Source organism: Salvelinus alpinus, chromosome 20 (genome assembly GCF_045679555.1).
Source record: "Salvelinus alpinus chromosome 20, SLU_Salpinus.1, whole genome shotgun sequence".
NCBI classification, from domain to species: domain Eukaryota; kingdom Metazoa; phylum Chordata; class Actinopteri; order Salmoniformes; family Salmonidae; genus Salvelinus; species Salvelinus alpinus.
The window spans coordinates 13119904-13130844 of NC_092105.1; positions in this window are offsets into that span (position 1 = coordinate 13119904).

The window sequence follows — 10941 nt, forward strand, 5'->3', positions numbered from 1 at the left end:
ACTCATAACTATAACTGTTCCCCTGGAGACACAACTCACCACTATAACTGTTTCTCTGGAGATACAACTCACCACTATAACTGTTCCTCTGGAGATACAACTCACCACTATAACTGTTCCTCTGGAGATACAACTCACCACTATAACTGTTCCTCTGGAGATACAACTCACCACTATAACTGTTCCTCTGGAGATACAACTCACCACTATAACTGTTCCTCTGTCTAGAGATACAACTCACCACTATAACTGTTCCTCTGTCTGGTGATACAACTCACCACTATAACTGTTCCTCTGGAGATACAACTCACCACTATAACTGTTCCTCTGGAGATACAACTCACCACTATAACTGTTCCTCTGGAGATACAACTCACCACTATAACTGTTCCTCTGTCTGGAGATACAACTCACCACTATAACTGTTCCTCTGTCTGGAGATACAACTCACCACTATAACTGTTCCTCTGTCTGGAGATACAACTCACCACTATAACTGTTCCTCTGTCTGGAGATACAACTCATAACTATAACTGTTCCCCTGGAGACACAACTCACCACTATAACTGTTCCTCTGTCTGGAGATACAACTCACCACTATAACTGTTCCTCTGGAGATACAACTCACTACTATAACTGTGCCTCTGTCTGGAGATACAACTCACCACTATAACTGTTCCTCTGTCTGGAGATACAACTCACCACTATAACTGTCCCTCTGTCTGGAGATACAACTCACCACTATAACTGTTCCTCTGTCTAGAGATACAACTCACCACTATAACTGTTCCTCTGTCTGGAGATACAACTCACCACTATAACTGTTCCTCTGTCTAGAGATACAACTCACCACTATAACTGTTCCTCTGTCTGGAGATACAACTCACCACTATAACTGTTCCTCTGTCTGGAGATACAACTCACCACTATAACTGTTCCTCTGTCTGGAGATACAACTCACCACTATAACTGTTCCTCTGGAGATACAACTCACCACTATAACTGTTCCTCTGGAGATACAACTCACCACTATAACTGTTCCTCTGGAGATACAACTCACCACTATAACTGTTCCTCTGGAGATACAACTCACCACTATAACTGTTCCTCTGGAGATACAACTCACCACTATAACTGATCCTCTGGAGATACAACTCACCACTATAACTGTTCCTCTGGAGATACAACTCACCACTATAACTGTTCCTCTGGAGACACAACTCACCACTATAACTGTTCCTCTGTCTGGAGATACAACTCACCACTATAACTGTTCCTCTGTCTAGAGATACAACTCACCACTATAACTGTTCCTCTGTCTGGTGATACAACTCACCACTATAACTGTTCCTCTGGAGATACAACTCACCACTATAACTGTTCCTCTGTCTGGAGATACAACTCACCACTATAACTGTTCCTCTGTCTGGAGATACAACTCACCACTATAACTGTTCCTCTGTCTGGAGATACAACTCATAACTATAACTGTTCCCCTGGAGACACAACTCACCACTATAACTGTTCCTCTGTCTGGAGATACAACTCACCACTATAACTGTTCCTCTGGAGATACATCTCACCACTATAACTGTGCCTCTGTCTGGAGATACAACTCACCACTATAACTGTTCCTCTGTCTGGAGATACAACTCACCACTATAACTGTCCCTCTGTCTGGAGATACAACTCACCACTATAACTGTTCCTCTGTCTAGAGATACAACTCACCACTATAACTGTTCCTCTGTCTGGAGATACAACTCACCACTATAACTGTTCCTCTGTCTAGAGATACAACTCACCACTATAACTGTTCCTCTGTCTGGAGATACAACTCACCACTATAACTGTTCCTCTGTCTGGAGATACAACTCACCACTATAACTGATCCTCTGGAGATACAACTCACCACTATAACTGTTCCTCTGGAGATACAACTCACCACTATAACTGTTCCTCTGGAGATACAACTCACCACTATAACTGTTCCTCTGGAGATACAACTCACCACTATAACTGTTCCTCTGGAGATACAACTCACCACTATAACTGTTCCTCTGTCTGGAGATACAACTCACCACTATAACTGATCCTCTGGAGATACAACTCACCACTATAACTGTGCCTCTGTCTGGAGATACAACTCACCACTATAACTGTTCCTCTGTCTGGAGATACAACTCACCACTATAACTGTCCCTCTGTCTGGAGATACAACTCACCACTATAACTGTTCCTCTGTCTGGAGATACAACTCACCACTATAACTGTTCCTCTGGAGATACAACTCACCACTATAACTGTTCCTCTGTCTGGAGATACAACTCACCATTATAACTGTTCCTCTGGAGATACAACTCACCACTATAACTGTTCCTCTGTCTGGAGATACAACTCACCACTATAACTGTTCCTCTGTCTGGAGATACAACTCACCACTATAACTGTTCCTCTGTCTGGAGATACGACTCACCACTATAACTGTTCCTCTGTCTGGAGATACAACTCACCACTATAACTGTTCCTCTGTCTGGAGATACAACTCACCACTATACCTGTTCCTCTGGAGATACAACTCACCACTATAACTGTTCCTCTTCTGTAGCCATTTGGTTTGCCTAACTGTTGTGCTGTCTATCTGTCCCAGCATCTTCTCTGCTGTCACTCTGTGCTTCTTCTTGTTCTCTGTCTGTCAGCCTGATTAAGCCTTATACGTTATAAAGCCTAAGATAACGACTTAGGTTATATTGCACATGAGTGTCTGTCATATCATCCCGGGACCTAGCAATTCACTTTAATCCTCTCTAGTGGACATCAGTTCTTGGTCCGTATCTCTGAGGCCATACAAGCCACTGTATTAGGTCCTATTATCCCTTTGAGAGGACATGCTTCACTTTTCAATGATATCACGTGTGTGGGGGTGTGACATTGACATCTTTATCTTCCTGGTTCTTTAAGAAATGTCTTTGTTAAAATGTGCACATTTTTGGGAATTTTATTAATAAGTGCGTGTAATTGTTAATTTACAATTTTGTGAGTTTGATATTCAAATTGTTTCTAGTAAGTGAATATCACAGAATAGTTAAGTGAGTTGCCAGGACTGTGTAATTTTTTATTTATTTAACAAGGCAAGTCAGTTAAGAACAAATTATTTTTTACAATGAGGGCCTAGGAACAGTGGGTTAACTGCCTTGTTCAGGGGCAGAACGACAGATTTTTACCTTGTCAGCTCTGGGTTTCGATCTAGCAACCTTTCGGTTAATGTGTTTAATGTGCTTTCGGTTAAAATGTGCTTAAGAATTTGTTCTTAACTGACTGGCCTAGTTAAATGGTTAAATAACATTTTAAAATGTTGAATAATTACACAGTCCTGGCAACTCACTTAACTATTCCTGTGATATTCACTTACTAGAAACAATTTGAATATCCAAGTCACCTTAAATAAGAGCTAAATAAGAGCTTATCAAGAAATGTCCTCTGTAGTGGATACCCGCATGGCGCAACAATGTTTTTCACCTGCTGTACCATTGATTGTAATGTAAATGTTTTCATATATACATCTTAATGACCAAGACAGAGGACAATTGTGCATTTACAATAAAAGATAAATAACAATATATGTTACATCTTGGTAACATGATTTTTCCCCCCATCCCGAACACTTGCAGTGCCTGCAGAAAGGATTCACACCCCTTGACTTTTTCCACATTGTGTTGTATTACACCCTGAATATAAAACTGAATACATTTAGATCTTTTTTTTTGGGGGGGGGGTCACTGTCCTACACACAATTCCCCATAATATCAAAGTGGAATTACGTTTTCAGAATTTGGAGGAAATTAATAAAATATAATAAAAAGTTGAAATGTCCTGAGTCAATAAGTATTGAAACCCTTTATTATGGCAAGCCTAAATAAGTTCAGGAGTAAAAAGGTGCATAACAAGTCACATAATAAGTTCCATGGATTGACCAACCAACCCCCCCTACCCCACCCTAGACCTCTTACCGAAGCACTGAGGCTGACACCGCCTGATATAGAGGTCCTGGATGGCAGGAAACTTGGCCACAGTGATGTACTGGGCTGTACGCACTACCCTCTGTAGTGCCTTGCGGTCAGGGGCTGAGCCGTTGCCATACCAGGCAGTGATGCAACTCGTCAGGCCTACCACTGATGTGTCATCATCAAACTTAATGATGGTGTTGGAGTCGTGCCTGGCCATGCAGTCATGAGTGAACAGGGAGTACAGGAGGGGAATGAGCACGCACCTCTGAGGGGCCCCCGTGTTGAGGATCAGCGTGGCGGGTGTGTTGTTCCCTATCCTTACCACCTGGGGGAGGTCCATCAGGAAGTCCAGGATCCAGTTGCAGAGGGAGGTGTTTAGTCCCAGGGTCCTGACTCTAATCACTTCTGGCCATGCACACCTCCAACTCAATCATCAAGTTTGCAGACGAGTCATCCAACGACGAGTCATCCAACAGGGAGGAGGTGAGGGCACTCTGAGTGTGGTGTCAGCAAAACAACCTCTCACTCAACGTCAACAAAACAAAGGAGATGATCGTGGACTTCAGGAGACAGCAGAGGGAGCACCCCCCTATCCACATCAATAGGACAGCAGTGGAGAAGTTGGAAACTTTTAAGTTCCTCAGCGTACACATCACAGACAAACTGAAATGGTCCACCCACACAGACAGTGTGGTGAAGAAGGCTCAACTGCACCTCTTCAACCTCAGGAGGCTGAAGAAATGTGGCATGTCACCTAAAACCCTCACAAACTTTTACAGATGCACAATTGAGAGCATCCTGTCGGGTTGCATCACCGCCTGGTACGGAAACTGCACCGCCCACAACCGCAGGGCTCTCCAGAGGGTGGTGCGGTCTGCACAAGACATCACCGGGTGCAAACTATTGCCTTCAAGGACACCTGCAGCACCCGATGTCACAGGAAGGCCTAAAAAGATCAACAAGGACATCAACCACCCGAGCAACTGCCTGTTCACCCCGCTACCCTCCAGAAGGCGAGGTCAGTGCAGGTACATCGAGAGACTGAAAAACAGCTTCTATCTCAAGGCCACCAGACTGTCAAACAGCCATTGCTAAAACAGAAAGGCTGCTGCCTACATACAGACTTGAAATCATTGGCCACTTTAATAAATAGATCACTAGTCACTTTACTAATGCCACTTTAATAACGTTTACATATCTTGCTTTACTCATCTCATATCTATATACTGTATTTTATACCATCTATTGCATCTTGCCTATGTCGCTCTGTCATTGCTCAAACATATATTTATATGAATATATTCGTATTCCATCCCTTTACTTAGATATGTGTGTATTAGGTAGTTGTTGTGGAACTGTCAGATTACATGTTAGATATTGCTGCACTGTCGGAAGTAGAAGCACAAGCATTTCGCTACACTCGCAATAACATCTGCTAACCATGTGTATGTGACCAATAAAATTTGATTTGGAAAATTGGAAAACACTAAACAAAACAACAACCCAAAGAGTTATCTATTGTCACGATCGTCATAACGTGGAAGAGAGGAGGACCAAGGCGCAGCGTGATAGCAATACATCTTCTTTATTTGAAGACGAAGACAAAACGAAACGAACACTTTACACACTAAACAAAACAACAAACCGACGACCGTGAAGCTATACAAACAATAAGTGCAGACACAGGCAACTTACACATAGACAATCACCCACGAACTACCTCATGAATATGGCTGCCTAAAATATGGTTCCCAATCAGAGATAACGATAGACAGCTGTCTCTAATTGAGAACCAATCCAGGCAACCATAGACATGCATACACCTAGACTAGACACTTAAACCAACTAAACCACAGCACCCATAAACATACAAAAAACCCTAGACAATACAAAACACATACATCCCCCATGTCACACCCTGACCTAACTAAAATAATACAGAAACAAAGAAAACTAAGGCCAGGGTGTGACATCTATCCATGTATGGGTAAACCACTTCTCCAATATTTTTGGCCATATAACAATGAAAACAGCAAAAACATATGCATGATCAAATACAAAATATTATAATCAACTATTAAAGACTACCAGAACCCACTGGATTCTCCAATTACATTGAATGAACTACAGGACAAAATACAAACTCTCCAACCCAAAAAGGCATGTAGTGTTGGATGGTATCCACAATGAAATGATAAAATATACAGACCACAAATTCCAATTGGCTATACTTAAACTCTTTAACATCATCCTTAGCTCTGGCATCTTCCCTAGTATTTGGAACCAAGGACTGATCACCCCAATCCACAAAAGTGGAGACAAATTTCACCCCAATAACTACCGCTGGGGTAAAATTGGGGTCAACAGCAACCTTGGGAAAATCCTCTGCATTATTATTAACAGTAGACTCGAACATTTCCTCAGTGAAAACAATGTACTGAGAAAATGTCAAATTAGCTTTTTACCAAATTACCATACGATAGACCATGTATTCACCCTGCACACCCTAATTGACAAACAAACCAAAACAAAGTTAAAGTCTTCTCATGCTTTGTTGATTTCAAAAAAGCTTTTGACTCAATTTCGCATGAGGGTCTGCTATACAAATTGATGGAAAGTGGTATTGGGGGAAAAACACAAGACATTATACATTTCAAACAACAACTGTGCGGTTAAAATTGGCTAAATAAACTAAAATGTCTTTCCACAGAGCTGTGGGGTGAGACGGGGATGCAGCTTAAGCCCCATTCTCTTCAACATATACTGTATATGTCCTGACCAAAAGATGATGAGTCAGTGGTAGGGTTCACTTGACGTTGCAAGACAGCAAGATTCTCAGTAGACATGGGATGTCAGGAACAATGACCCCATTGTCAATGTTTCCAGAATCCAGATTATCCTCCTGATAAAGCAGGTCCTCCACCTGCTGAATCTGGAATGCTCAAAAGAAACAAATCTGAATTAGTGACGACAAATTTAAAGGAAGAACTGCTAGGCCATTCACATATTACACAGACACATACCTTGCAACTGCATATGGGGACAAAGATCATTCTTTTTGGAGAATTGGCCTCTGGTCTGATGAAACAAAAATAGAACTGTTTGGTCATAATGACCATCGTTATGTTTGGAGGAAAAAGGGGGAGGCTTGCAAGCCGAAGAACACCATCCCAACCGTGAAGCACGGGGGTGGCAGCATCATGTTGTGGGGGTGCTTTGCTGCAGGAGGGACTGGTGCACTTCACAAAATAGATGGCATCATGAGGGAGGAAAAGGATGTGGATATATTGAAGCAACATCTCAAGACATCAGTCAGGAAGTTAAAGCTTAGTCGCAAATGGGTCTTCCAAATGGACAGTGACCCCAAACATACTTCCAAAGTTGTGGCAAAATGGCTTAAGGAAAACAAAGTCAAGGTATTGGAGTGGCCATCACAAAGCCCTGACCTCAAGCCCATAGAAAATGTGTGGGCAGAACTGACAAAGCTAACTGACTAAGTTACACCAGCTCTGTCAGGAGGAATTGGCCAAAATTCACCCAACTTATTGTGGGACGCTTGTGGAATGCTACCCAAAACGTTTGACACAAGTTAAACAATTTAAAGGCAATGCAACCAAATACTAATTGAGTGTATGTAAACTTCTGACCCACTGGGAATGTGATGAAAGAAATAAAAGCTGAAATAAATCATTCTCTACTATTATTCTGAAATTTCACATTCTTAAAATAAAGTGGTGATCCTAACTGACCTAAGACAGGGAATTTTTACTAGGATTGAATGTCAGGAGTTGTGAAAAAACTGAGTTTTAATGTATTTGGCTAAGGTGTATGTAAACTTCCGACTTCAACTGTATATCATCAAATTGGCGTGGGCACTAGAACCGTCTGCAGCACCCGGCCTCACCCTTCTAGAATATGTAGTCAAATATCTACTGTTTGCTGATGATATGGTTCTTCCGTCCACAACCAAGGAGGGCCTACAGCAGCATCTAGATATCTGCACAGACCTGGGCCCTAAATCTTAGTCAGACCAAAATAAAGGTGTTCCAAAAAAGGTCCAGTTGCCAGGACCACAAAAACAAATTCCATCTAGACACGATTGCTCTAGAGCACACAAAAAACGATACATACCTCGGACTAAACATCAGCGCCACAGGTAACTTCCACAAAGCTATGAACGAGCTGAGAGACAAGGCAAGAAGGGCATTCTTTGCCATCAAAGGGAACATAAAATTTGACATACCAATTAGGATCTGGCCAAAAAATACTTAAATCAGTTATAGAACCCATTGCCCTCATGGTTATGAGGGCAACTGGGGTCCTCTCACCAACCAAGAATTCACAACATCGGACAAACACCAAATTAGGACCCTGCATCCAGAGTTCCTCAAAAATATCCTCTGTGTACAGATAATGCAATCAAATCAAATCAAATTTGATTTGTCACTTACACATGGTTAGCAGATGTTAATGTGAGTGTAGCGAAATGCTTGTGCTTCTAGTTCCGACAATGCAGTAATATCCAACGAGTAATCTAACCTAACAATTTCACAACAACTACCTTAGTGTAAAGGAATGAATAAGAATATGTACATAAAAAAAATATATGATTGAGTGATGGTATAGAACGGCATAGGCAAGATGCAGTAGATGGTATAGAGTACAGTATATACATATGAGATGAGTAATGTAGGGTATATAAACATTATATGAAGTGGCATTGTTTAACGTGGCTAGTGATACATTACATCAAGATGGCAAGATGCAGTAGATGGTATAGAGTACAGTATATACGTATGAGATGAGTAATGTAGGGTATGTAAACATTATATGAAGTGGCATTGTTTAAAGTGGCTAGCGATACATTACATCAAGATGGCAAGATGCAGTAGATGTATAGAGTACAGTATATACATATGAGATGAGTAATGTAGGGTATGTAAACATTATATGAAGTGGCATTGTTTAAAGTGGCTAGTGATACATTTATTACATCAATTTTTCTATTATTAAAGTGGCTGGAGTTGAGTCAGTATGTTGGCAGCAGCCACTCAATGTTAGTGATGGCTGTTTAACAGTCTGATGGCCTTGAGATAGAAGCTATTTTTCAGTCTCTCGGTCCCTGCTTTGATGCACCTGTACTGACATCGCATTCTGGATGATAGCGGGGTGAACAGGCAGTGGCTCGGGTGGTTGTTGTCCTTGGTGATCTTTTTGGGCTTCCTGTGACATCGGGTGGTGTCGGTGTCCTGGAGGGTAGGTAGTTTGCCCCCGGTGATGCGTTGTGCAGACCTCACTACCCTCTGGAGAGCCTTATGGTTATGGGCAGAGCAGTTGCCGTACCAGGCGGTGATACAGCCCAACAGAATGCTCTCGATTGTGCATCTGTAAAAGTTTGTGAGTGTTTTTGGTGACAAGACAAATTTCTTCAGCCTCCTGAGGTTGAAGAGGCGCTGCTGCGCCTTCTTCACCACGCTGTCTGTGTGGTTGGACCATTTCAGTTTGTCCTTGATGTGTACGCCGAGGAACTTAAAACTTTCTACCCTCTCCACTACTGTCCCGTCGATGTGGATAGGGGGGTGCTCCCTCTGCTGTTTCCTGAAGTCCACGATCATCTCCTTTGTTTTGTTGACGTTGAGTGTGAGGTTATTTTCCTGACACCACACTCCGAGGGCCCTCACCTTCTCCCTGTAGGCCGTCTCGTCATTGTTGGTAATCAAGCCTACCACTGTAGTGTAGTCTGCAAACTTGATGATTGAGTTGGAGGGGTGCATGGCCACGCAGTCGTGGGGGAACAGGGAGTACAGGAGAGGGCTGAGAACGCACTCTTGTGGGGACCCAGTGTTGACGATCAGTGGGGTGGAGATGTTGTTACCTACCCTCACCACCTGGGGGCGGCCCGTCAGGAAGTCCAGGACCCAGTTTCACAGGGCGGGGTCGAGACCCAGGGTCTTGAGCTTGATGATGAGTTTGGAGTGTATTATGGTGTTAAATGATGAGCTGTAGTCGATGAACAGCATTCTGACATAGTTATTCCTCTTGTCCAGATGGGTTCGGGCAGTGTGCAGTGTGATTGCGATTGCGTCGCCTGTGGACCTATTGGGGCGGTAAGCAAATTGGAGTGGGTCTAGGGTGTCAGGTAGGGTGGAGGTGATAGGGTCCTTGACGAGTCTCTCAAAGCACTTCATGATGACGGAAGTGAGTGCTACGGGGCGGTAGTCATTTAGCTCAGTTACCTTAGCTTTCTTGTGAACAATAACAATGGTGGCCGTCTTGAAGCATGTGGGGACAGCAGACTGGGATAAGGATTGATTGAAAATGTCCGTAAACTCACCAGCCAGCAGGTCTGCGCATGCTCTGAGTACGCGGCTGGGGATCCCTTCTGGTTCTGCAGCCTTGCGAGGGTTGACACGTTTAAATGTTTTGCTCACGTCGGCTGCAGTGAAGGAGAGGAGAGCCCGCAGGTTTTGGTAGCGGGTCGTGTCAGTGGCACTGTATTGTCCTCAAAGCGAGCAAAGAAGTTGTTTAGTCTGTCAAACAGTGCAAGACATACTGGTCACATATTTACACATAGTTGGACATTTGAAATGTCTTCATTCTCTTTGAAATTTTGTGAGTGTAATGTTTACACTGCAAAAATCTAAATCTAATTAAAATTAAATATCTTAAATCAAGGCAATATATGCTTGTTTTTTGTTAGAGCATTTCATTTGTTTCAAGCTTTTTTGTCCTTAATTATCTTAATAAGATAATATAACTTGTTACTGAGATTGTATTACTGGTTCTGCTCTAAACTAGAATTACCAGAAATATAAAGCTGTTTGATCAACACTGACAAGGACAAAACTGCTTTGTCAAAGTCAGAATTTCTTATTTCAATTATCTTATCCTTTTCATCACTTCACATATTAAGAACAGAAAATTACCAAAATCC